General features: G+C 50.8%; 1 non-coding gene across 1 annotated transcript; it reads left to right on the top strand.

Annotated features, from left to right (window-relative positions):
- Window positions 1-23848: 23848 nt before the first annotated feature.
- Window positions 23849-23920, top strand: TRNAT-CGU (transfer RNA threonine (anticodon CGU)). The gene has a single exon. It is a non-coding gene; the product is annotated as a tRNA-Thr (tRNA).
- The last annotated feature ends 245 nt before the right edge of the window (window positions 23921-24165 follow it).

Genomic DNA, 24165 nt, shown 5'->3' with positions numbered 1-24165 from the left:
AGGCTGCCAACCAAGATCAGAAACGGTTTCCTATGCGAAAGTGGAGTAGAGTTTGTTCTAGGTATCCCCAGTCGACCCGGTCGAACTCCTTCTCGGTGTCAACCGTTAATAATAGAGCATCTATGTTCGTGTGGTGGGCTTTATCTATCAAATGTAGGATCCTCTTGGTGTTATGCCCGCTTTGCTGAGTTTGTACAAATCCAGCTTGATCTGGTTCTATTATACCGGGCATCAGTGGGCCTAGTCTCGTCGCTAGTATGCTTGTGAACAGCTTTAAATCCACATTAAGAAGGGACACTTGGCGGTATGAGCCACATACTGTTTTGTCTTTCCCGGGTTTGGGCAGCACCACAATGGGTGCTGACAACATTCCAGGAGGGATCGATCTCGGTCCGTCGAATGAATTAAAGAGCCGCGTCAGCACTGGAGCTAAGATGTGGCAAAAGGATTTGTAAAATCCTGCAGAGAAGCCATCCGGCCCCGGCGATTTGAGGAGTTTAAGTCGTGAAGTTGCCCAAATCACTTCCTCCAATTTTATGGGGTAGTCCAGCAAATCTGCCTGATCTTTAGATAGCGTGGCTGTATGCACCCCTTCCAAATACGATGTCATAAGCTGCTCCGACCTAGCTTCCCCTTTATATAAATCAGCGTAGAAGTCCCTGAATGCTTGAGCTATATCTTTGTCTTCTAATAACTCTTCCTCCTTGCTATTCTTGATAGCCTGGATCTTAGACTTTTTGCTTCTGGCCCTGAGTTTATTTGCTAGCATTCGCCCTATCTTGTCCCCCCCCCAATGTAGTAGGAGTACTTTAATCTCAATGCCGCATATTCCGCTCTATCGAGATCCAGCCCTGCCAATTGTGACCTCCCTGCCTTCAGCTGTTTCCATACTCTTGGCGCTCCTAACCACCCGTGAACCCTTTCTAGTTCTAAAACTTGTGCCCCTATTTGATCCCTCTTATCCTTTTGTTCCCTATTTTCCGCTGCCGCAATGGCGATTAGCTCACCCCTAACCACAGCTTTCAACACCTCCCACAACATAGCCACAGAGATGTCCAAAGTATCATTCACCTCTAGGTAGTCTTTAATACACTTGGTGATCTGCTTTGTCACTGTGTCCTTATGTAGCATGCTTTCCCTTAACCTCCAGCACCCCGGTGGCTTCCGCTGCGGTAATAGCCGCAAGGAGATCATTACAGCATCATGATCGGATAGAGTTGCCGGTATGATGTTAGCGTCCTCTACCAGCTTATTGAATTCCCTTGTGCCTATTATATAGTCTAATCGGGCATATGTGTCGTGGGTGTGGTAATAGAATGAGTATTATGAGGTTTGGGGGTGTTTTTCGCACTAGCAATCCATCAACCCCATGGTCTGGAACCAACTGACCCCCTCTTGTGACAATTCTTCCGCTTGCGTGTATTGGCTCCCCGATCTATCCTTGACTGCATCCATTACTATATTTAAGTCTCCACCCACCACTGTCAGTCGTTCTTGTCTATTCATGACCTCTGAAAAAGCTGTCTGTAAAAAGCGTTCCTGTTCCGAGTTATGGATGTATACCGAACCCACCACCCACATATGCTCCCTAATCTGTATTGTGTAAGCTAGGAGCCTCCCTTTCATTTCTGCAATTTTGTCCCGCACCTCCCCCGAAAACGTTTAGCGATCAAAATTGCCACTCCCGTCTTTTTATCCAAAGAGGAAAGACGGCGGCGCCGGCTTTGAACTTAAATCATTGAATAAGCATATGCGATCATTGATGCCTGCATGCTGCTTGACGATATTTAAAAAATATATATATTACGGAACGAAAACGACATTGAATTTGTTTTTAAATTGTGTACTGTGTATTAAGTTGGGGGAACACTGGGTATTCTTTCCTGGCGAGCGGTGAGAGCGCTCAGGGGGAGTTGGGGGCACGAATTTGAAGGGTTAGCGGTCTAGCTGTTGACGCTAGCTCACGTCACCTCGGCCACGTTAAATTGGCCCGTGACGCGGCCGAGCACGGCGCCGGCTTTGAACTTAAATCATTGAAAAAGCATATGTGATCGTTGATGCCTGCATGCTGCTTGACGATATTTTTAAAAAATATATATTACGGAACGAAAACGACATTGAATTTGTTTTTAAATTGTGTACTGTGTATTATGTTGGGGGAACACTGGGTATTCTTTCCTGGCGAGCGGTGAGAGCACTCAGGGGGAGTTGGGATCACGAATTTGAAGGGTTAGCGGTCTAGCTGTTGACGCTAGCTCACGTCACCTCGGACACGTTAAATTGACTCGTGACGCGGCCGCGCAGCGGACGCGCGCAGCGGGCGCACCGCGGGCGCGCCGAAAGCGCGCCTAAGGCAATCCCGTCTGCGCTGTCCGCGTCCGGCAGGGTCCAGGGGCAGGAAACCCTCCAGAAGCTGACAAACAAAGGATCATTTTCGAGGCAGCACAGTTGCATGCCATGAGAAAAGAGGTATCCAACAAATGTACTCATGTCTTATTGCCTGATGTTAGCTATCAGTGCCCTCAGTGTAAATATCATTTGCAAAATATTCCTACCATTCTACGGGATACACATAGGGATAAAATGATTGATATGCTGCTACTTAATTGCCGCTCTTTGCCCAAACATTCGACTGAGATCTATCTACTCCTCGAAGAGAGGAGTCCGGATGCTTTATTTTTGACTGAAACTTGGCTAAATGATGATTCGGATTTTGATATTGCCCAAGTTCTTCCCTCAAATTATGCTATTCAGAGGCTTGATCGCCGCTTAGGATGAGGTGGAGGCTTGGCCATAATACATAAATCTGACCTGGTTTGTAGAGTTATAGCCCACCCTCTCCCCGACTGTGAAAGTCTTTCTTTTATGATTGATTTAGCGCCCACTTTTACTTTCTCAGGGCTTCTTGTTTACCGACCGCCTGGCCCGTTTGGAGGCTTTAAGCAAAGCTTACCAGAAATAGCGGCAAACCTGGCCGCTTCTACTTCTAATTTCACACATTTGGGCGATTTTAATGCACATTTTGACGATCACTCCTCAGCCTGCACCCAAGAATTAGTTGAAGAATTAGCAATGTTTCAACTTTTATTGAAAGGAAATAGTCCAACTCATATTAAAGGTCATATGCTTGACCCTATATTTACCAACATAGATCAGATGTGGGTAGAGGACTTGGGGGCATATGTATGAAAGGAAAAATCTGTCGCAAACGCTGCGAATCGCTAAAAACAGCGTTTGTGACTGATTTTTCGCTATTCCAGATGTATGACACACTTCCACATAGAAAATTAAGAAATCGCTAAATTAGCGTTTTCTTAGGCTGCGACACCGCAAAACTGCGAAATATCGTGCGAATACCTAAGTTGCGATTTCTTAGCCTAGCGAAAATCGCAAAATAAGAAATCGCAAACTAAGAAATCGCGAGCGCATGTATGAATAAGTCGCAAATTGCGAATTCCCAGAATTCGCAATTTAAGAAATCGCTATTAACACCAATTGCTTGCAGGTGGTAAACTGGTGCAAGGTACATAAACCACCCCACAATGCAACAGACCCACAAACAATGGCAGCAATGTACGTGATAGCCAGGAGGCTGCGTATTCGGGCCCTTGCTCACAGGAGAATGAGACAGGAACGTATATTCAGGCTGCGCATCACCCGGTTCCAGCACACTGAAGAGGACATCTATGACAAGTACAGACTGCACCCACAGACCATAATGGACATGATTGAGGAGCTGAAACCCTACTTGGAGCACCCTACACGCAGGACACAAACAATTCCCACACATGTGCAGGTCCTGTGCTCCCTGCACCTCCTGGCGTCAGGGAGTTTTCAACGGGTCATAGCGGAGGTTGGTGGGGTGTCACAGAGTGCACTTTTGCGCTTCTTCCATGACTTCCTAGATGCAATGCTACAGAGGCTCTCACATCACATTTACTTCCCCACCACCCAACAGACATTACAGCAAACAATACTGGACTTCTACCAGATTGCACGTTTCCCCCACGTCATTGGCTGCATTGACGGGACCCATGTGGCCATCACACCCCCAGCAGCAACTGAATATGTCTACAGGAATCGGAAATGCTACCATTCCCTCAACATACAGATTGTGTGCAACGCTAAGTATCTCATCACAGACATCGTACCCAAATACCCCGGCAGTACACATGACTCTTTCATCTTCCGACACAGTGGAATACACAGACGTCTGAGTGCTGGAGAGTTTGGGGAGGGGTACCTGCTTGGTATATACATCGCACACATCAATACATCCACTACATCACTTGAGAGGGGGGGACATTGACTCACCTATTGTGTTTTTTTCCATGCAGGTGACAGTGCCTATGCAGTGCGCGACTTCATCCTGACCCCATACCTGGATCCTGCAAATGCAAGTGAGAGGAGCTACAACAGGGCACACAGATCTACACGCTGCGTCATTGAGCGAACCTTTGGAATCCTGAAGAGCCGCTTCAGGTGCCTGCATAAAAGTGGAGGCGCACTGCAATACAGCCCTGCGACCTGATGTAAAATCGTGGCAAGCTGTGCAATGCTACATAACATGGCAATGAGGAAAGGCACCACAATTGATGTGACCGATACAGACACATCGGATGACGAGCGCCCTGCTCCCCCTGCCAGACCAGCAGCAGGAGTTGGGGCAGCTGCTGGACGCCAGAGACGGACTGAGATCACACGAAACTACTTCTAGGTGAGTAATGATGAAATGAGACAACAAAGCTTGATGATGTGTCAAGTGTTTAATCACACTTCACATGCAAGAAATAGTAGCTGTCCCCAGCACATGTTGTGCACACAGTGCAGATAAGGCACAAGTAATTGTGCAAACAGCATTTTCAGGTTAATGCACCCGTGTTGCAGTCAGTGTCCCCGCAGATGATCACCTCCTTCGGTGCCGTCCAGGCTGAGTGCCCCCCATGTTGTCCCCTTGGCCTGCACCCTGTCTGGCACTGCGGCGTCTTTCCCCTGGCAAGGTGGGAGTGATGCTGCTGCGACTTGATGTGTCCTCACTCTCAGCAGAGGCCATTAGTGCGCTGCCACCAGCATTGGCTTTCTGCAGCTGCTCCACAGCAGTGGTTACCTGCGCAAGCCCTCGGGCAATGTCCTGGCAGCAATGTGCCATGTCTACCTGCATTGTTACGCTTCTGCGTGTGAGGGCGCTGGTGGTGGTGCAGAGGCGGTTCATAATTGTTTAGGCGTGCATTGGCACGTCGTCCAGCCCTGTCATTGGCAGCCTGAGTGTCCCTCAAAGTGGCACAGAGCTCATGGATTGCCGCTGCCATGTTCCTCTGGTCCTTATGTATGCGGCATAGCTGGCGATTTATTGACCGCAGTGCCTTACTTTGCAGGCGCTGTTCCTGCAGCATGCTCTCTTCAAGGCCGGAGAACACGGACCCTTCTGCTTCTGTCGCAGTGCTGCTCCTGGGCCTTGATCTGGATGTCTCCTGTGCCCTTCGCCTTGGTGTTTGTGTGTCATGAGAGGGCATTTGTGTCACACCCTGACTCCCCTCTCTCCTGTTGGTGTCATCCCCTGTTGCTGGGAATTCGTCCTCAAATGGGGGCAGTGGGGGCACATGTGCGTGCTTCCTGCGCTAAATTGGCTGCTGCTCTGTGTCATCGCTGGAGTCCGCAGGGTGTGCAGGCTCTTCTCCCTCTGCGCTGTCTTCTTGTGGCATGCCATGTGCTGTGGATGTAAAGGGGACTACAAGAGTTTGTGTTACTGTCTGCATGTGGCAATCAATAAAGTTACTTTTTGTTTAAGGCTAACCTCTGACACAGTTTAACTCACTTATCCCCAACACACATGTTGCATTTAAGTTTGATAGTGTCATGGACACACAGGCAGACACAGTACTACGAGTCCCATGATGCATTGCTGGGTGTGCTGTAAGACCTGGCCTGGATTGCCATTTTGGGAGTTTACTATGCGCAATTGGGGAAGTGTGCAAGGGATGGGGAGGAGTGCAGATTGATTTTGCATGCATCTTACCTTGGCTGCTGGATGCAGGGTCGGAGCTGTCTATGTCAGCCACACCACCAACGCTCTCAGGCAGGAGAGTAGACTCCACGAGCTCCTCATGGGGGGTTGACTGATCTGCATTGGATGGTCCTCCTCCAGTCTGATTGGCATCCTTCAGTCTGGCTGCCACCCTTTCTTTAGACCTCTGGCGCATGTCGTACCACCGATTGCGCAGCTCCTCGATGGTATGTGTGGTGACTCCACAAGCATTCACCTTGCTCTGTATGCCAGATTTTCCTCTTCCTGGACTCTGGGACACGCAGTGCCTTCTTTCCGAAGAGGAGCTCATGGCTGCAGACCATCTCCTCAATGAGGACCTCCTGCTCCTTTTCAGAAAACTTGTGTTTTCGCTTTCTTTTCTCTGCTTCCTTGCCCTGCTGTTTTTGGGTGGGATCCATTGCTGGTTGCACTCTCCAGGGATGCCTCCTCACACTCCACAAGCAGCCTCTGGGTGTGGCTCAGGTGAGCAGGGGCAGGAAATCACTCAAGTTTCCTGTTTGTGATGTCATCAGGCTGCACATGGCTTGCAGATTCCCGTTTTTGCGATTTCTTAATTTGCGAATTTCGCTATTAAGAAATCGCAAAAGGGGAGTCTGCGAATCATTAGCGATTTTTAAGGAATCGCAAATGATTTGCGATTTATTTTTTACATCCCGTTTAGCGAATCTGAATTTGCGAATCGCAAAATATCGCAAATTGAGATTCGCTAACAAGGAGTTTGATACCTATGCCCCATGGTCCCTATTCCGTGGTCGGACCATTTCATACTTCCCTTTAGTTTTAGGTTAGCTATGGTAAACACACGAACTGTGCGAACGACAAAAATTATACTGCAATGGACAAACAATTCCCATTAGATAATTTTATTAGTAAACTGAATGACACAATTCCTCTGTTCCATTCTAATCCCACTCTGGCAAATGAAAATTTCAACAAGTGGATAGAACGGGCACTTAATGCTTTTCTTCCGAAAGTTAAAATGTCAGAAAAAGTGGGAGTTAAACAAAACCTATGGTATTCTCAAAAACTGCGTCAGCTTAAGCAAATTTGCAAAAAACAAGAGAGACTCTGGAGGAAGGACTTCTCAGTAACAAGTAAACTCAAATATCGCAAAGCTATTAAAATATATAAAAAGGAACTTAAAACTGCCCAAACACTCTACTTTCAGGGAAAGATTCTCTCGGCTAATTCCCCTCGGGAGATATTTAAAATTGCAAATAATCTGCTCACGCCACCTTCTGGTGTTATTAATACTGACAATGTGCAACAGCGATGCAATCAAATTGCGTACTTTTTCGCAGAAAAAATTCGGAGTATTTATGACTCCTTTTCATCGGCTGATAGGATACAAGTTGAGGGAGGAGGTAGTAGGGCTGATCTCTTCCCCCCTGTTCCGCTACTGGAGGAATTTCTCCCACTGGACCTCCAGACTTTGCAAAAACTGCTGAAGGAGCTCAAATCAGGTTCTCCCTTGGATGCTGCTCCTCCTAGGATTCTTCAAAAAGTAGTTGAGGTAGTGTCCCCGGTCCTATTGGACTGTATAAATTCTTCGCTTTCGACTGGGATGGTGCCTGCCCAATGGAAACTTGCGAGAGTCAAGGCCCCCCTAAAAAAGCCCAATCTTGACCGAGGGAACTGGGGAAACTATCGCCCTATTTCCCTGTTGCCAGAGGTTAGTAAATTAGCGGAGAAATATACTAATGGGATTTTGTCTGCTTTCTTAGAAAATAACAATCGGCTGCATGTTACCCAGACGGGTTTTAGGCCTCAACAGGGAACAGAAACGGCCATACTGGCAGCGACAGAGGAGATTAGGAAAACTCTTGACAGTGGAGGCAGCGCTGCGCTTATCCTTCTGGACCTCTGCGCGGCCTTCGACACTGTCAACCATCTTCTTATGGGTCACAGATTAAGGGATGCGGGAGTGACAGGGTTGACTCTTAGGTGGCTTCAGTCATTTCTTCAAGACAGAGTTTTCTCTGTATTTGAAGGAGACTGCTCATCAAAGGCTATTCCGGTGACTTGTGGGGTGCCTCAGGGATCTTCCCTTAGCCCCACTATGTTTAACGTCTATATGTGTTCGCTGGCTGAGGCCATCCTCCCTTTTTGGGATACAGGTGGTCTCTTATGCCGACGATACTCAACTGATCGTTTCACTGAATCAGCTAAATTACCCAGACCCCAATCTTGCAGCCTGTCTTCAGGTTGTTTTTGATTGGATGAGCAGCTCTTTCCTGAAGTTGAATGGCTCTAAAACTGAGCTAATGCTCTTCGGGAAAGCGGCTCCGGCTGACATTTCTCATCTTTGGCCTAGTTGCCTGGGCTCCCCCCCAGTCCCAAAGGACTGCGTCAAGAGCTTGGGGGTTTGGATGGATAATAACTTGGACTTTGAGGTACAGTCGCGTAAAGAAGCAGCGAATTGCTACGGACTGCTTAGGAGATTCAGAAAGGTACTGACATTGCTGCCTTTTCCGGCAAAACGTCTGCTTGTACAAGCTATTGTATTGGCCCGGCTGGATTATGCTAACGCGACTTACCTTGGAGCCCCTTTGGCGGCAATAAAAAGACTCCAAATTGCACAGAATTGTGCAGCCCGCATGCTGTTGAACACACCGAAACGGTCCTCGGCTAAGCCGGCACTTGATTCTCTTCACTGGCTTCCTGTCCAGAAAGGAGTACAATTCAAGGCACTCTGTATTATCCACAAATCCTTGGCAGGAAAGGGTCGCCCCCTGATCCGCGCCTGGAATCAGCGATATGCCCCTAATCGTAGTCTTAGGTCAGGGAGTAAAGGCCTAATGGTTATACCGAATATCAAACGTGCTCGTACTGGTGGCCGAAGGTTTTCATATAATGGGGCCAAACTATGGAACAGTATTCCACTGCATCTACGCTCTGAACCAGATCACCTTACGTTCAGAAAACTGGTGAAAACCTTTCTTTTTCAGTGATCCTTTTATTTTCCTGCCGAGTGTCTGCCAGCGTGGGGATGCCTCCGGGTAACCATGCGCTCTATAAATACTCTTTCATTTCATTTCATTTCAGGAAGAAAAGAACTGCTGGGGAAGGCGCGTGACTGCAGCCGGTGCCAATCTTTTAAGAGCAGGTGGGTCTCCTGTAGAAGGCATACATCTGCGCCAGAGTTCTCCAAGTAGGAGAGAATGGCCTTTCTCTTTACGGGGTTATTGAGGCCTTTCACATTGAGTGTGATGACCTTCAATGTTCCATACGACATAGTTTAATAGTGGGCATTCTGCTGTCTAACTGTGAGACCGGCCTCGTGGCGTGGGCCCTCCCGACCAGCAAGCCACCCTACAACCGCACCTGATCCCCGATGTCACAGACTTCCGGCCACCATGGCCCAACAACCCGAAGGCCGGCCGGGGCCCCAGCAACACCCAAGACCCTACCCCACACGCCCGGCCGAGAGAGCGAGAAGCCCCCAAGCCAGACCAGGAGACGCCGTCCCTGTCACACCTCTGGTCTCCTCCCCAAGGAGGGTTTTGATCGGCCACCAGGTCCCGGTGAGCGGGCGCCTCGCCTGCTGGGCGTCTGGAGTCCCTCCCAGACCCACCTGAACAGATCAAAGGGCTGAGCGACAGGAAATCCTGACACACCGCCCCCAGGCACCAAGACCCCTCTCGGCGAGGACTCCGGACTTCAAAGAGGAGGGGGAGTATAACAAGGGGTGCTGAAAGGGCGGGAGGGAGAGAAGACCTGGACCTACGAGAGCCCTGCTGACCTGGTCGTGGCTCCATCGACCCCTGAACCGAAGAACGCTTCCCAAACTCTGAACCATCTGAGCCCTGCTGACGCTGTCACGGCTCCCCGAACTCTGAACCATCTGGGCCCTGCTGACGCTGTCGCGGCTCCCCGAACTCTGAACCATCTGAAACCTGCTGACACTGTCGCGGCTCCCCGACCTCTGAACCATCTGAGCCCTGCTGACGCTGTCGCGGCTCCCCGAACTCCGAACCATCTGAGCCCTGCTGACGCTGTCACGGCTCCCCGACTCCGAAACCACCTGTGCCTGCTGAAGTGACTCGCGGCACTCCCTTCCAGGAGAATCGGCAGCGATTGCCGAGGGAAACAACATCACCCAGCTCGAGGATTGAGAGCTGTGCGAAGGATACTCCGCAGAGACACTGAACTCAAAGACTGTCCCGCTACCCCCATACCCCCATCACGAGTTCGCCGCCGCTTGTGGCACTGATTCAATACCTGCATTTCGGATCATAAAGATCCCTTGAAACCATCGATAAAGTATACTGTCTTACAAAGAACGACTGTGTGGTGTCCCTCTGTCAGATAGTGCAAGCTCAGCGCGTGCGATCCTAGGCACGAGACCCTTCCAGAAAGGGTCTCCCCGCCCGTGCTCGGCCTAACTCTGGGAGAGGTGGGTCAAAGGGTGGTCAGGAACGTATTCCGAAGCCCCCCCCGGAGAACACCTTTCCAACATTTGGTGCTGGAAGGTGGCCGGGGCATTCTTCATTCCAAACGGCATCACTCTAAAGCGGTAGTGTCCATCCGGGGTGGAGAAGGCGGAGCGCTCCTTGGCTCCCTCAGTGAGCACAATCTGCCAGTATCCGCAGGTTAGGTCAAAGGTGCTGAGGTAGCGAGCGGCCCAGAGGTGGTCGATGAGCTCGTCTGCGCGGGGAATAGGGTGAGCGTCCGCTCGGGTGACCGCATTGAGTCCCCGGTAGTCCACACAGAATCTCAGCTCGGGGGCGACACCAGGGGCAGCCACTCTCGGGACCAGGACTACCGGGCTGGCCCAGGGGCTGTCGGAGGGTTCAATCACCCCGAGGGCCAACATCTTGGTTACTTCAGTCTGGATGCATGTTCTGACCCGATCAGGGACCCGGTAGGCTCGGTGTCTCACTGGCGGGCTGTCGCCGGTGTCTACGTTGTGGACACACCAGTCGGTGACCCTAGGGGTTAGGGAGAAGAGGTCTGTGAATTGTCTTAGTAGCCGGCGACAGTCGCCGGACTGTTGGGGGGTGAGGGTGGTTGACAGTCTCACCCCCTCTACGGAGCCATCTGTCTCTTTAGCACACAGGGGGTCTGGAAGGGGCTCTGTGTCTTCTTCAGTCCCATCACCGGTGGCCAGGAGCAAACTCAACTCCGTCCTCACAAAGTGGGGTTTGAGGCGGTTCACGTGGAGGACCCGGAGGGGGTTCCGCGGGGACTGCACATCAACTAGATATGTGACTTGACTCTTCCGCTCGACCACCTTGAAGGGACCAGTCCATTTGTCTTGGAGGGCGCAGGGTTTCACCGGGGCCATGACCCAGACCTGATGGCCCGGCTGAAACTCGACCAGCGTGGCATTCTGGTCATACCAGCGCTTCATCTCTTCTTGGCTAGCCTCGAGGTTTGCCTCGGCGAGTTCTCGGAATTTCCGGGTCTGGTTGCGAAGCGCCGGGATACAGCGGAACACGTCAGGAGGGGTCCCCCGGAGAGTCGTTTCCCAGCCCTCCTTGACTAGGCTCAGGGGCCCCCGGACGGGGTGTCCGTACAGTAATTCGAACGGGCTGAACCCCAGAGATTTTTGGGGAACCTCTCGGTAAGCGAACAGGAGGCAAGGGAGGAGGACGTCCCATCTCCGGCGTAGGGGTTCTTCGAGGCCCATGATCATCCCCTTCAGGGTCCTGTTAAATCGCTCGACTAGGCCATTCCCTTGGGGGTTGTATGGGGTGGTGAACTTGTATGATACCCCGCACTGCTGCCATAGGGACTTCATGTATTTGGAGATAACGTTCGTGCCACGATCACTCACGACTTCGCGAGGGAACCCTACGCGGGAGAAGATCCCCATCAAGGCCCGGCCTACCACGGGGGCCGTCACGGTGCGGAGGGGAATGGCCTCGGGGTAGCGGGTGGCATGGTCCACCAGGACGAGGATGAATCGGTGGCCCTGGGCGGTCTTGGGATCCAGGGGTCCCACGATGTCGATTCCTACCCGCTAAAAAGGGGTACTAACAACAGGGAAGGGTTGTAGCGGAGCCTTGCGCTTCCCCCCACTCTTTCCGCTGGCCTGGCACGTGAGGCATGACTTGCAGTGGGTCTCCACATTCGCTCGCATCTTGGGCCAATAGAAGTGGGTAACTAGTCGCTGGTAGGTCTTGTCTTGGCCTAAGTGTCCTGCCAGGGGTACATCATGGGCTAGGGCCAGGAGGAGACTTTGGAAGCGTAGGGGTACCACCAGTACTCGGGCCGATCCCAGCTCGGCCAACTTCTTTTCGCTGTACAGGAGGCCATTTTCCCAATATATCCAGTGTGTTCCGGACTGGTCGCCTGCTGCCTGGGCTTCGGCCTGCTGTCGGGGTCCAATGAGGGAAGGGCAGGTGGCTTGTTCCTGGCAGAATTCTTCTCGGGAGGGACCTCCCTCGCAGTGCCACTGGGCCATCTCGGGCAGGTCCCCGAGCTCGGTCAGGGGCTCGGGATCTTGATGCACTGACCCGTCATCGGGAACGGTTTCTTCTTCCGGAAGAGGGTCGTCGGGCTCGGGTAGCGCGTCCCGGACCTCGGGGACCGCGACTGTGTTCAGCGGCATGGCCTCAACTCCCTCGGAGGAAGGCAATCGGGCAGTCATAGAGCGCGTGGTGGCGCATACCCATTCGGGTAGGCCCATCATCTCTAGATGAGCTCTTCATTCCACTTGTCCCCACGGGGAACTCTCGAGGTCGTTGCCCAGGAGGCAGTCTACGGGTTGGGAGGTTCGGACTGCCACCCTCAATTTACCGGCGACTCCCCCCCATTCGAAGTGTACCAGGGCCATCCGGCATAGGCTCTCGGAATTGTCCGAAGATATGACTGGACAGAAGGCGTCGGGCAGGATCTGGTCTTCGGAGACCAGGTGGCAGTGGACCGCTGTGACACTCGCCCCGGTGTCGCGGAGGCCCTCGACGCGGTGACCGTTGACCGTCACCTGCTGTCGGTACTTCTTCGTGTTGGCGGGTAGGGGTGTTCCGGGGACCATCTCTCGGTCCCCTAGGGAGACCAGGGCCATGGCGGCTGGTTCCCACTCTTCGGAGTCTTCCATCTCTTCTCCTAGGGCTACGGAGGCCATTTGTCGAGCCAGAGGGGTTGTTGTTGCGGGTCGTTGGTACATGGGACACTGGGGGTCACTGGCATAGTGTCCGGTCTGTTGGCAGCGGAAACAGGTGATCTTGACTCGGGGTCCCGACCTCCCCGGTGGCCCGGTGCTGGCTGGTGGTGGGGCTGGAAAGTGCGGAGGTTGGCCTCTGGGGGGACTGTGCTGGGAGCCCCCCGGGAATTCTCTTGGTCGGCCTTGGTTCCCTCCGCCCCTCTGGCGGGGGTGTCCCTGACTGTAGCGACCGTAGTCTCCCACAGGACCCCGGGAGGCCCGGGTGTTCACCCATCGGTCAGCTTCGACGGCCAGTTTTCGCGGGTCAGTGAGCTTGCTGTCCAGGAGGTGCTGGCGTAACTCCACAAAGCAATTGGCGGACAAGTGTTCCCACGCGATTAGGTCGAACAGCTCCTCAAAGGTGGAGACCTTGCTGCCCTTGATCCACCCGCCCAAGGCCCGGCTGTAAAAGTTCACGTACTCTACCCATGGGGTACAGGGTATCTTCTTGCAGTCTCGAAACCGTTGCCGGTACATTTCGGGGGTGAGCCCATATCTGGCTACTAGGGCCTCTTTCATGTGACTGTAGGAGTTCAGCACCATGGAGGGCAGGTCCAGCATGGTATCTCTACCCTCGCTCAGGAACCGGCCCCACAAACCAGCCCCCCAGTCTTTCTGCGGAACTCGGTGGGAGGTCATGACAACTTCGTAGGCCTTGAACAATTGCTGGATGTCGTCGTTCTTGTAATATTCCATCACCACATCCTTGGGTGGTTGATTTCCCGAGGGTCTGGACTCCTCACTTTTAGCCTTGAGCTCGATCTCCTTCAGGCTGCGTTCATGTTCTAGTTGGAGTTTTCTTTCTTCGTGTTCTCTCTGGCGTTTCTTTTCCTCAAGTTCTCCTTGTAGGCGTAATTGTTCTACCGCCAACTTTTTCACGGCCAGTTTGAGCTCTCCCTCGATTTTCAGTTTTGCTAGTTCTAGTTCGGGGTTGCGGCCCCTTTCTCGGTCCGCTAGCTCCTCCGGGGATAGGCCCCCTTCTGGGGCGCTGCTCCTTACCGGAAGGCTTCGTGGTTCGTTTGGTGGCTCTCCTTCTGTTTGGGCCAGGGAAGCTCCTGCCTCGACCCAGGTCTTCAATGCTCCCTAGAAATCTTCTTTCGTGCTTAATCCGGTGGTGGTGATTCCAAGGTATTTGCAGAATTGTTTTAATTCTCGATGCGTATAATATTCCAACTGATCCTCTCGGAATGTCGGGCTTGTGTTGGTGCCTGCGGCACCTAGGGAGGTTTCTCCTTCCATCTCTTTTTGGTAGTGCGTCAGCCGTTTACCGCACGATCTCTAGGTGTCGGCTCGGATCCTGTCGTCTGCCACCAAATGTTGGAAAGGCGTTCTCCGGGGGGGGCTTCGGAATACGTTCCTGACCACCCTTTGACCCACCTCTCCCAGAGTTAGGCCGAGCACGGGTGGGGAGGCCCTTCCTGGAAGGGTCTCATGCCTAGGATCGCACGCGCTGAGCTTGCACTATCTGACAGAGGGACACCACACAGTCGTTCTTCGTAAGACAGTATACTTTATCGATGGTTTCAAGGGATCTTTATGATCCGAAATGCAGGTATTGAATCAGTGCCACAAGCGGCGGCGAACTCGTGATGGGGGTATGGGGGTAGCGGGACAGTCTTTGAGTTCAGTGTCTCTGCGGAGTATCCTTCGCACAGCTCTCAATCCTCGAGCTGGGGGATGTTGTTTCCCTCGGCAATCGCTGCCGATTCTCCTGGAGGGGAGTGCCGCGAGTCACTTCAGCAGGCACAGGTGGTTTCGGAGTCGGGGAGCCGTGACAGCGTCAGCAGGGCTCAGATGGTTCGGAGTTCGGGGAGCCACGACAGCGTCAGCAGGGCTCAGATGGTTCAGAGGTCGGGGAGCCGCGACAGCGTCAGCAGGGCTCAGATGGTTCAGAGTTCGGGGAGCCGCGACAGCGTCAGCAGGGCCCAGATGGTTCAGAGTTCGGGGAGCCGCGACAGCGTCAGCAGGGCTCAGATGGTTCAGAGTTCGGGGAGCGTTCTTCGGTTCAGGGGTCGATGGAGCCGCGACCAGGTCAGTAGGTCCAGGTCTTCTCTCCCTCCCGTCCTTTCAGCACCCCTTGTTATACTTCCCCTCCTCTTTGAAGTCCGGAGTCCTCGCCGAGAGGGGTCTTGGTGCCTGGGGGCGGTGTGTCGGGATTTCCTGTCGCTCAGCCCTTTGATCTGTTCAGGTGGGTCTGGGAGGGACTCCAGACGCCCAGCAGGCGAGGCGCCCGCTCACCGGGGGCCTGGTAGCCGTCGAAACCCTCCTTGGGGAGGAGACCAGAGGTGTGACAGGGACGGCATCTCCTGGTCTGGCTTGGGGGCTTCTCGCTCTCTCAGCCGGGCGTGCGGGGTAGGGTCTTGGGTGTTGCTGGGGCCCCGGCCGGCCATCGGGTTGTTGGGCCATGGTGGCCGGAAGTCTGTGACATCGGGGATCAGGTGCGGTTGTAGGGTGGCTTGCTGGTCGGGAGGGCCCACGCCACGAGGCCGGTCTCACACTAACCTTATTTCAGAGTGTCCATATCTCCTCCTTTCCTCTCTTGCCCTGATGTGTCTGAGCTCCCAAGAAATGCTGTGTGCCCCTGTGGCCCTTTTGACATATGTACCAGTCCCCAGCCCTCACTCCCTAACCCCAACTGGACCCTAACAAAATCCCATATTGTCCAGGACCCGCAGGTTGAGTTCACGTGTCCTTGGTGATCCAAAGTGTCGGGTTCATAATGTGGCCAAAGAAGAAATACAAACCCCCTGAAGACCCCCCACTCCCAGCGGAAAGCACCACTGCCAGTCCAGCCCTCTTTTCCCACTTATCTGTCCCTTGACCCTTCAGATTTCTTCATGGGACGTCTTCTCCTGGGAAAGCGAGTCCAGAACTGCTTGTCTCTCCTGCGCTATCGTGGTGGGGTCCGGTTTCGCTGTCTGCTCAGTCTTGCGACCACCCCCGACCTGCTACCATCGGCCTGGGGAAGCGTTAGGACCCCTTCTCCCCTCCTCCTCCTGGTGTGGGTATTCAAAACCTAATATCCGATATGTTTCTTTCAAGGATCTGAGTTGGTGCAGCTTGCCCTGTTGCTTGAAGATCAACCTGAAGGGATGTTCCCACGAATTTGCAATTCCTTGTGACCGTAGATACGTTGTCGCCAGCCGGTATTCCCTTCTTTTTTGTAAGGTGATCGTAGCAAGGTCATGGTATAGAGCAACAGGATGTTCCTGGTATTTAAGTGGGTGCTTATCTTTGGCTTTCCGTAGGATCAGTTCTTTCAGCTGGAAGTCGGGGAGGAAAGCCAGGATATCAGGAGGTGGTGCTGGTGCTCGTCTCTGTGCTCCTTCCCTGTGTGCCCGGTCTATCGTAATTTCGAAGTCCGGTGTGGCATCGAGTATGCTGCGAAAGAGCCCCTGTAGGTATTGGGTAATATCTGCACCTTCTTCTTTGGGAGGGACACCCTTGATGCGGATATTGTTCCGGCACGATCTGTTCTCCAGGTCTTCGGCGTGTGCCTGGAGGTCCACTTGTTGTTCCCACAGCCTGATCACCTCCTGCTGCAGTTGTGCCACCTCCTCTTCCCGAGCTTGGTCCTGTTCTTCAATGCTAGCCACTCGTTCCCCCACTACATCTATGTCCCTGCGAACCTCCTTCATTTCTGATGCTATTTCGTCCTTCAGTGACTGTAGATCCTCTCGCAACGTATTGAATAGCAGTTCCAAAAAATATCAGGGGACCGGTGCTTCTGGGGATTCCGAATCTTGCCCCGATTGTGGTGCTGGTGATGTATGCCCCTCACCACCGCTTGTTGTGGGTAGCTTGGTCAGCATATCTTTTAAGCTCCGGTCTTTTTTCCCTCATACTGAAGACATGGTGGCTGACCCTGTTCACACCTTGCGTCACCTTATGCGTGTTGCACAAAATCTGTATGGCTGGTTTGCCTCCCAGGTGCTTGGAACTCTCCTTTTTAGCTGCGTGGCCCGGCCCAATGTCGTTCTTTCCCAGCCCCCTCAGCCGATTGTCGTTCCCTGCGGTGACTCGGGACTCAGGCGGCTGCTTTCCCTGTCCTCTTCACTAGCGCCTCCTCAGGACCCTGTGCACCGTGGGTCTTGTAAGCTCTTTAGGGTGTCGCCTCCCAAAGTATGTCCACTCTCCCCTACTCTTGTACACCCCAGGAGGTGTAATCGCGCTCCGCGTACCTGTCCACTCTTTCACCTTGTGAGTTCCCAGCAAGGGCTGCCCATCTGTTGGCTAATCTGGACCCATGGGCCCTTAGGAGCAGCTGCTTTCGTCCTCCGCTGGCCTCTCCCCTGTTCCCCATCGACGGCACTGATAGCTATGGGTCACCTCTCTGCTTGCCCTACTTGAGGCCCTGTGTTGCGTGAGAAAGTGCCAGTTGGCTCTTTGTCTTCCTCACCTCTCTGTACTGGGCCTTAAATTGCTGCTGTTCGGCGCCCTCCACCACTCAACTTCCTCGTTTTGCTTACTCTCTGCGTGCTCTATTTCAGGCCCTGCAGCGCTCAAGTGAGTGCTCGCTGACTCCTTGTCTCCCTCGACACTTTTCCCTGGGCCCTAAATCAGTGCCGTTCGCCCCCCTCTGCCACCCGGCCTCCACCTCAGCTCTGCGCCATCCGCAAATCTGTCTTCCCCGGTCTCGTGTCAGGCATCTCCTCGAGCCTTTTGTGCACATTGGGTCCCTTGATTGCTGTGAGGTGGCGCTTCTCTACTCTGGCCACTCTCCGCCCAGCTCCTGTGCACGTCAAAGGGAAGGAACGCACCTCCTGTTTTTGGCCGCTCCTCTCCTCGAGAGTTCTCTCGGCCACAGTGGTGCTCTACCCAGGCTTCCGCCTGGGGTTCTCAGTGCTCAAGCTAGATTCACAGTATTTACATCCTTGAGTTATGCCATGCAATCTATGACGCCCTATATAATGCACTAACAACAATGACTACGTTTTCCCCCTAACTTTAAGCAATTTCCTACTCCTACAAAACCCACCAATCTCTTTATTAAGAATATATCTTTTTAACGACATTATGATTCCTATCCCCTTAATTCTCCTTCTTTTTTCTCCATACCCTTCATCTTGTTTATCTACCCTGCCTACCCCAGGACAAGGCCTACTTCTTGACTTATCTTTCCTTCTCTCTCTATCCTCCTAATTACCCCGGGAATGCTTGAAGAGCCACCCAAATCTCTATTCTTAGAGGGATTACGCTGCCACCAGCGCCTCTATCAATTTCTCCATAAATCCTTTGTGTCTAAACAGCACTTTGCATTCTAACATTATGTCTACATGAAGTTGTAGTTAAAAGCATTTGTAGAGCGCACTGTGACCGGGCGGTTTCCTGGCGCTCTACATGTTTAGTCTCCCCAATTTCCTTCACTTTACAGTAATCTGATGCTTCCCTGTTAACTTCTTTCTGCACTGTATAAGTACCTCACACCCTCTCCAGACCTTCCTGGGAGCCACTTACATCCACTTCAAAGCTATTTGTACCCATTTTTTCTGCACCAAGGCCAGGTTCTATTTCATCATCTTGGTCAGTTTTTTTCTTGTCAGCCACTTTTCCCTAAGATCACACAGCGTGGGCATCAGTTAACCCCCATTACATTCCTCAGTGCTTTACAACTTCACCACCACTTCCTCATATGTCAAACCAAGCTGTTTTCCATAGCACTGCTTGCCTGTGTGCTCCCCTGCCCTCTTCTTGATAAAGTGCCCGCTAATCCAGACCTCTGTCTTTCTAATGCTTTATGCTACCAAGCGTGCAGAACAAAGAACCCCATTGTTTCTCAATGCTCAAATCCAGACCACATTTAATCTCACCAGCATTCGGTCCTCCACCTCCACATTCTTTTCATTTTATTTTTGAAGAATCTTGACCGTCACCGCACTTATCCTGAATGAGTGCCATATCTGCTCATATCCAAACCTATCTGTCTCAGGAGTATTCACAATACACCAACACCTGTATGTCAGTGACCTTTTTTCCATCTTTAGGCGCAAACAGCCTCGCTTCAGTCAACCCACCCTTGACTGCATGCAGTTTTGAACTTGCTTTGCCGGGCTTATCTCTCCCAAACCTGAGGACCCTTTCCCTGTGGTTGGTCTTCCATCTTCTCAACCATACTCATATCATGGTGCCCTTCATCAATTCATCAATTCATCCTCCCACAAGAGTCCACCATACCTTTTCACCCAACCACCTTCGACACTTTAAATGCCCCAAAAAACATTACTAAAAACATTTCTGAAAACAACCTAAATTCGCAGAAGGACACAACGCAATTCTCATGTGTGCTCGGTCTTCTCCTGTCACTGTTTCTTGGACAAACCCTCTAGGATCCTCTTCCCCACACAGTTCTCAATTTGCCCAATTTGTTTGCCGGAAGAATGTGACATCATCCCCATGAAGTCAAACTCAAATACCAGAAACGTCAGTTGTGTACATGGGCTTTACGTCTGTTCCAGCACCAACGGCACACATAGGGGGGGCATATGTTCAAGCGCCTATCGCCACGGGAACTTTACTTTTTGCGACAATCTTGTGATGATAGGGGCTTCGCCTTATTTACAAGGTGGCTTAACGCTGCCTTATAAATACGGCCCCCTTTCACGCTATGCTTAGCGTCAAAGGGGAGGACAATGGGTGTTGCAGTGGGAGTTCCACCGCAACACCCATTGATTCTGACGCTGCCTCCTATTTACAAGGGAGGCATGAATAGGAGGCAGCGCCAGAATTAAGACCGAGAAAACCTGGTTTTACCCTTGCGCCACGAGGAGAAATGTATAAATTCTCCTTGTTTTTGCTGTTTTCATATGTGCTGCCTTTCAGAAGTGGCAGAGAGAGGCGTTAAGCCAGGAAGGCTAACGCCTCTCTACCCACTTCCCTTGTACATTTGCCCCAGGGTATCTGATACAGCCTTGAATGTATGCATCAAAGAAAAAGGAAACTCCAGCAGGATGAATTACAAATCAAACGACGAAAGGAGTCAACTAATTAATATTTGGCCTCTGGCAGGAAAACTTGCCTATTATAATTAGGTTGTTTTTAAAAACAAATTGTCTTTGCAAATCTCGTAATTAATAAAAAAGAAATAAAAGTATTGCTGTGAGAAAGAGTCCTTTCATCATCAAGGAAAAGCACTATGCATTAGAAAGAAGAGAAAATACCCATTGTGGAGTAGACCATATGCTCAATGTTGGACTCAATTGATTCGATAATGGTTGGTCTATAATGTTTAAGTGCTGAATCCCTCAGACGGTTTATTTATTTGTCCAAAGGAGGGTACATTATCCGTCATATGCGGACGCCACATTCACCTAATTATTGTGTCCTTCTGCATTATAACAACTTTTGTATTGCGATTCAGTAAAATCCAAATTGAGATACATATCAATTACCTATTAACAAGTGTTTATTAATTATTGGGTCATTGCTTCATTTCTATTTGCACAGCAATACTTTTATTATTTTGATTATTAATAAAAATATTGAAAATGAAAACAAACACATATGAAAAATGCCTTGGCATAGGCCATATATGAAGATATGCAGAATTAAATAATTGGTTTATTGCCACTTATGAGGGAGGAGCATCATAACCAGTGGAGGGTCACTTTTATGGACGTGGTCATCCACCCTCCTTCTTACTGCTTTTTTTAGGTCTCGCCTACGCAGCACGCATGCGCTGCTTAGGGGACCTCTTGTAATCGAACAGCTTTTCTCCCCAAAAACGTGCACGCGTTGCATTGCTTTCAATGGCAACGCGTGCACGTTTGGCGATTTCCTTGCAGGTGCGAGCTTTGGTGCCATGTGTTAGCAATTATCGCTCCTGGCGATGCTCGCTCTCGCAAGGGAAAGGCTGTCCATGGACTTCCGGCCGCGCACCACGTAAACCACTACTGGGAAGGAAAACAAGTGCGTCGCATTAACTTTCGCGGCCGCACTTGTTATTATCTTGATAACACTTGGTTCCTGGGAAGAAGACCAAAGGCACCCGCAGCGTCCATGGGTAATGGTACTTTGAGCTTTTCTCTTTATTCTTTGCTGCAGGTTGAGAGCGTGTGGTTGAAGAGCTCGAGACAACGTTGTTAATTTTGTCTTGCAGGTTGTTAGGAAGCGGCGTGACGATCAGCTGAGGCCGGGACTTGCGGGAAGTGCCTGCGAGGGAAGCAGCTGTGGCACGCCTGGCAGAAATGGAGCGATCAGCCTTGGAGTCTGCCCCGAGCACCGGCAATGCGCGCTCTCTGCTGCTGCACACGAGGAAGGTATCGGGGGAAAACAAAAGGAGCTGCGGTGCGGAATGTCTGCGGGGGAGGAAAGAAGTTTTTTCCGTGCGGCACTGGGGGAAATGAGCAGATGTGCCTCGTCGGGATCGCAGACTGTTGTGGGGATCTCTGGCTGAGGCAGTGTGCAGCACTGAGTAGTGGGGGCAGCCTTTTGGTGTGTAATGCTTTTAATACCACTTTGGTCATACTGCTGTAATCGCATCTGTGATGCAGGCGTGGATTACAGCAGTGGACTCACAGAAGCAGGAAACCACAGGGTATTTGGTGTGTCTGAATCAGTGATGTGTGAATAGCGCTCCCAATAAGAGTATCACAGAGTAGTCTTGCAGCAGTGTGCTGTTAGCCCCTTACTGTCCCATTTCCACCGCTGGCTGGCTGACAAAACTAAACATGATTTCAAATGACGGAGGTGGTTTTATTTTATCCAAAAGCATCTCATGTCACAGTAATTTGCAAGTTTGATGGGCGAACAAAACATGTTTTGCCAGGAAGGTACACTATATAAATCTTTGTTCTAATAATACTCGAAGTGATTCATTAGCAAGAGAGCGCACGGCGTGCCGAGGAGGCACTTACTAGGCATTGCTTTCTGGCTAAGTGTCCGCTCATTGGCTCATGCACCGTTATTTGCCTAAACGTCCCAAATGTAACAATCAGATAAAATCATCAGCCGGTGCGAGGTTCTTCGTGATTCCAAGATAAATACACCCAGTATATTGTGCGATGTGGTGGAAACGCGGATCCGCCCTTAAAGCAAGCAGGAATGTGTGCGGTGCGGTCACTCGCCTACTAAACTAATATTAGTTCTGGTTTTGTGCATGACCCTGTATCCCAGCCCCATAGAAGGTGTTAAGATTTGCTATACAGACACAATAATAAACCAAAGCTGTTCATGCAAGTGCAACTAAAAAAGCGTGCTCGGTAAAACGGAGTTTAACAGCACGGACCCCAAATACTATTTTCTAGTTTCTTTCATTGAACATTAAAGGCAAATGTAATCTTATCTGCAAAAGCAACCGCATACGTCTCTAGTCTATGCATTTGATAATGCGACATCAGATAGACAGACACTCCTTCTGTGACTACGGTGTCGACAAAAAGGGGTGAACTCGCAGTTTATCGGTACAACAGCCGGAAAGTATATACAAATCTAGTGAATGTTATATTTAAAAATGGAACGTCTTTGTAAGAAATGATTCTAGCAGTTGCAAGTATAGGGAAGTGAGAAGGTTTGGGCCTCTAGGTTGGGTTTGTAAAAATGTTAAAAGTACTGACCGTGGAAGCAGTGCGGGGGGGCATTGGCCCAGTGCAGAACTCGGCCAACTTTAGAATCTGGGTTATCAATGTAGCGAGCCCCTGACTAATTGCAGAAATGTCAAGTATGGAAATATTCCAATTTGCTACATAAGCCCAGGAGGTAGGGGCGCACGAGGTGCGGCAGCACCCCAAGCTAATCATAATGGAGTTCGGAAGGTGAATGAGCAATAAAGAAGCCTTTAAATGTTTTGTTTAACCTGGATATGGGTGTTTTCTTTCACTGACTGCAGTGTGCGCTTTCTGTAAAGTGAATTATATGGCACACCACGATGTATCAATATCTGTAAAGGGAATTATATGGCACACCATGATGTATTAATATCTGTAAAGTGAATTATATGGCACACCATGATGTATTAATATCTGTAAAGTGAATTATATGGCACACCATGATGTATTAATATAATATATGTATGACAGTGTGCTCCAAAGTGCACCACCAGCTATATACTACACCCTTAAAAATGCATGTGATTTCACAACATGTCAGGCACCTTAGACTGGTCTTGCCCCTTGCCCTCTAACTAGACATGCAAGGCTAGAGCATACCTTCTCTTCGCCAATCAAGCCTGCACCAGGGCAGCAATGAAGGACAAATCAAAACTTTCATAAGCCCAAAACAAAAAGGCCTATCAACCCTGTTGGAAGACCCTGGCCTGCACCCAGACTCTTCCCTTTCCGTCTGTTCTCGTTCGTTCCTTGAACTTTGAAGAGGCTAGAAAACCCCGTTTGGTTGCAACAATAATAATTAATTTAACAGGATCTGTCAGTCCTGGAATAATAATGTGTTTCTGAGGATCAAGGTGGAGGTGAATTGTTAGAGTTTTGTAGGATGTCTCAGGTTAATGTATGAGCAAGAAATGCAAAGATGTAAACCGCTACTGGGAAGGAAAACAAGCGCGCCGCTTTAACTTTCGCGGCCGCACTTGTTATCTTGATAACGCTTGGTCCCTGGGGAGAAGACCAAAAGCACGCGCTTCGTTCACGGGTAATGGTACATTGTGAACTTTACGCCGATGTGCAATCTGATTATACCCGGTCAAGCAACCTAAAAACGGCGGCGCGGTGGCCAAGTGGTAAGGCGTCGGTCTCGTAAACCGAAGATCACGGGTTCGAACCCCGTCCATGCCTTTAAAAAGCTACTTTTTAAATTGCTCACATTGTACCTGCCGTCTAATCCCTGTGCTCGAATTGGGACACATCTGACAGCCGAAACGGATACGTTTAGTTTACAAATTCAACAAATATAAAAGAGTCCCGTGAATATGTACAAACTGAAGGCATTGTCTTCACCCGGAAGGTTCGTTTGTCTTAAAATCCAGTATTAAACTGTGTTTCGTGGAGAATATTTAAATGCTCCTGAACGTTAAGGCGAA

Source organism: Triturus cristatus, chromosome 9, assembly GCF_964204655.1.
Source record: "Triturus cristatus chromosome 9, aTriCri1.1, whole genome shotgun sequence".
In the NCBI taxonomy this organism is placed as follows: Eukaryota; Metazoa; Chordata; class Amphibia; order Caudata; family Salamandridae; genus Triturus; species Triturus cristatus.
This window is presented reverse-complemented; position numbering and strand designations above follow the sequence as displayed.